The following is a 4,451-nucleotide window of genomic DNA, read 5'->3' on the forward strand; positions in this document are numbered from 1 at the left end:
GAAGAAGCTGAGAAGCAAGAAGAAGCTGATAAGGAGCTCTCTTCAAGGCTGTTACCAAGGAGACCAAGAGAAGAGAGGAACTGAAGAAAGATAAGGAGGGAACTTTGCAGCTGGACAAGAAAGTTAGCTGAAGTCACTATTACTTTTCACCAATGGTGTTATGTTGAATTATTGTGGCCAATAGTTAGGGTAGAAGAAGTATAAACAATTAGAAAGTGTATAAAAGGTCAGCCATTTCTGTAATAAAGAGTTGCCATCAGAAGACTGCTTAATGTCTCTGCTTTGTGTCGTGACTGCCTCAACAACGACACATGGGGCCTCAGGGCCAGTCACGATGGGGTGTTTCTGCCACCCGTTCCCAGTTAAACTCATTTTTGCCTCCAATACAGTCAGCTGCTGGGATCCTCCTGTAACTCCAGAAATAGAAATGGATTCTGCCCTTACATACCTTGATGGTATCAGGGTACACTGCGTATCAGTGTTAACTAAAGCCGTATATTTTTGTGGATCAGATGCGCCAGGCCATCGGATCCACACAGTCTAATAGATCTGATTGTCCCTGTCCTCTACCTGGCTAGAGTCAGGGCCCCTCTATTCCTTGTCCTAGTACACATTGCTCTCTTCCTGTAAAGAGGTTCCTGAGGTTCCTTCAAGAGGATCAGTTATACCATCATTCCTATATTGTCTGGAATTCTGTGTGTGAGAGACTGGAGCAGCATTGACTCTAGATGAGCTTCTTGTGTTTGGCATTCCTCTTTTTAGTTCACGTACTTGGGCTGCATAGGAGGAGGTGGGTTTTTCATCCTACATTCTCATGTTTTTTATATGTTCTTGAAGAAAAAACTAGAGGTTACCTCATGGAGTGTATTCTTTCTCCTTGGCTGGGGAATGCTGGCTCTTAATGGCAGAGACTCTTGATGGTTCTGGTGAGATGTGGTAGACTTCTTCTTTAAGTTCCTTTTCTACTTTTTGATGGCTCTCTTCAATCAAGCTCCAGACTTGCTCAGCTAACCTTCTTTCCACAGACGAGACATGGGTACGAAATGGGGCGGTGATAGTGTCCTCGCAAATTCTTAATTTATTGACCAAGACTCCCACCCTGTCCTCGCCTTCTCTCCATTGCAGTGTTGCCTGGTAACGGGAGTACATCTCTGGTCCAAGCCATGCAAATTTCAACCACATTTGCGATGTGCCCTATCGCGGTCTGGAGTCCCGGGGGTCCGTCTGGCCCCCGAGGCAGCAGCCGCCGTAGGTGTCCCGGATAGCACTGTGCTGATGAGGCGCAGCCTGTCTGGGCCCTCCGGCTAGCTCCGAGCCGCGGGCATCTTTAGCACGCACTTGTGGAGTGATTTCAGCTCTAGTGATTTCAGCTCTTAGTGATTTCAGTTCTGTGCTCGCAAAGTGCCTCGGCAGACGCAGGGATGGAGAGAGGTGAAGGCTGTGTGGAGTTCTGTGGAGATGTCTTTATTGGCAGCTTCTGCAAAGGGTTCCAGTGACAGTTCTTCCGCTGAACAGGGCAAAGGTATGGGTTTAAGTAGGCTGTTAGGGAATTGGAAATTGTCCAGTGCCTGGGGTCAAGGAGAATACGACCTATAGCCTTACAGGGAGATAACAGGGGTCTGAGTGCGGAAGAGGGGCAGCTCTGTTCCACTCATCATGACTCTGCATTTCTTATCTCTAGGCTAGTGACCGCCATGGAGGCCTTGCAGGGCCTCTGACTGCTACAGTGCACTGGACAGAATCTGGACTCTTAGGAAATCTCTCGTCTTCTGAGAAAATTATCTCCAGCACAGCCAATTCCCTCAGGCATGGGATACCTTGTTCCATTGTGCTCCATTTTCCTTGGTGCACCTGGAGGTCTTCTTTACAAAGGTATCTGTCCCTCACACTTGTCAGCAGTCGCCGCCAGAGGCTGAGAGTTTCTTGGGTTCTCCCGATCCCCTGGTCAGTGACCACATCCCAGGACAGTGATCCCAGTTGCCTGGCCTCACTTCCATCCAGAATGGTGTTATTGGCTGCAGCGTTCCAGGTGCGGAGCAGCCAGGTCAGGATGGACTCATTCATCTGGCAGGTGAATTCTTTCCGCACGTCATGCAGCTAACCCAGGGATAGAGACTGAGTGATGATTTCTGGCTCTGTCTCTTCCGCTGGGTGCGAAGGTCCTGCTGCATCCTCGTCAGTCACTATGCAGACTGATTTGCTCTTTGATTTCTTCTTCTGAACGGCGGCAACTGCTACTGGTTCAGGCTGTTCTCGTTTGGTGACGGTTTGTGTGGAGATGCTGCCAGTGCTTTTGGTTCCTTCCTCCTCTGTGACATTCTGTGTAGACACAGACACTTGCTTTGCTTTTGGTTTCTTCCTCCTCTGTGACCAACTGCATAGACACGGACGCTGTTGCTTTGCTTTTGATTCCTTCCTCTTCTGTGACAGTCTGCGTAGACATGGATGCTGTTATTTTGCATTGGGTTCTTTTCTCCTCTGTGGCATTCTGTACGGACAAGGAAGCTGTTGCTTTGCTTCTCTTTTCTTCTTCCTCAAGAAGACATTGCATCACACTATGTAGTGTTTTGTTTCTAAGCATGTTGCAGACTGTGCAGAAAAGACAAAGCAGAACTAACAACAACATTATGCTGTCCTTGGCATCCAGAGGGAACTCAACATTTTCAAAAACTGCTGTGTGAAGCCTGAAAGATTGGAAAAAATAATTCTTTATCCCTCCCACCAGGGGCTGGGTGCGATTATTGAGGCCCCACATGTAGCAGCCTAGATTAGGACAAGCAAACAGAATTGAGTACATATTCCGAATCATGTTCATTGCCTCAGAGGTTATAATGCAATAGACATAATAGACCAATAAAGCAATTCTCATACCATACCCTGGACTACACATGAGCATTACAATCACCAGATAATTCCCCATGTGTGGGAAAATATAAAGAGCTAAGTATAAGACCCATGTAAGCATGTTAAGCATCATAATGAATAGATACCTTCTATAATACAAAATTGTAATTCTGACTTTTCTCAGTACTTTGCTGTTGCCCTGTTCTTTTAAAACTTTTAAAGTTCTTCTAAAATTTTCCTATGCCTTCTGATGTTTACATATTTCTACTGGAGTTTCTCACGCACTGTCATGTAAATAATGATTCTTTTGCATTCTTCCTTGTGGAAGGAGAGAATTGATGGACTGTTGGTTTGGCCAGTGTGGTTGGAGAGGTGGCAATTTGATCCTCCAATCCACTGTTACTTTTGGAATTCTATGTATTGCGAGGTCAGGAATAAACTTCCTCTCTTTTCCCTCTTTTGCATCTTGAGAGGTGTGTGTGAGTTATTTCCTGTTGTAGTGCGACACCTTTCAGCCTCACGTTGGGCGCGAAAATGATGTTCTAGTTTGAATGCAAAACCAGTAAGAGACGCCAAGTCAGAGATACAATTTATTAGGAAAAGGAAGAAAAAAAACCAAAATGCATGTAATAATTCAAAAGAAAAACCACGGACAGTGTCAGAATACAACCTGACACCGTTTTGGTCAGGGTGTTGGTAGCAGTCTAAATTGGAATGGCTGCAGTCCTCCTGGAGTGGCAGATGTGGCTCTGTTGGAGCAGTGGTCTTGTAGAAGAGTGTAATCTTCCTCTGAAGGTCCAGTCCAAAGACCCAGCTGTTCCTCTGGGAATCCAGTGGAAAGGCTGAGTCTAGTGTCCCAAAAACTTAGATTATATCCAGTTAGGAATGCTTGGCTCCTCCCTCTGGGCAGAGCATCTCACAATGGGATGCTGTAACTTGTATCAGTCATGCAGTGACATTCAATAGGCCATTAACAGCAGATGTCTCCCCGGAGGGAGGATTGGTTTGTGGAAGAGATAAAGAAAACTACCCAATTAACAGAAGATAACTGCCACACCTCCAACAGATGGCAAATAGTATACATCTTGCCTTGCAATCTAGGACAGGCAGGGGCCTCAGAACCATATATCACCTTTATTGATCGATTGTAATCTGCCTTTAGCTGGCAAATTGACATTCAGGAAGCAGCTGATGCTGTCTTAAAATCTCTTGCTTATGAAAATGCTAACAATAACTGTAAAAAAGCCCTGGACCTGATTAGTAATCATGCTGATGATGACCTATCTGATTATATCAAGGCATGTGCTAATATTGGTTCAGAACAATTTAAAGCAGAACTAATTGCTACTACAATAGACCAACAACTGGAAGTGGCCAGAGCCTGACAGGATATGATCCGGCAGCCACACATCTCCCTATTACTGCAGTGGAATTGGAGAATCTGTTCAGGGATTCACCGTCATTTCAAATTGCTCTTGCAGACTGTAATGGACAATTTTTTTCACACAATTCCTCGACATGCCCTGCTACAATCCAGGAACTCCCCTGTCAACAACGATGACTACAAGCAAAAACTCCAATGCCTGATGCAAAGACTTTTCACTGAT

Source organism: Vidua macroura (genome assembly GCF_024509145.1).
Source record: "Vidua macroura isolate BioBank_ID:100142 chromosome W unlocalized genomic scaffold, ASM2450914v1 whyW_random_scaffold_30, whole genome shotgun sequence".
Taxonomy (NCBI): domain Eukaryota; kingdom Metazoa; phylum Chordata; class Aves; order Passeriformes; family Viduidae; genus Vidua; species Vidua macroura.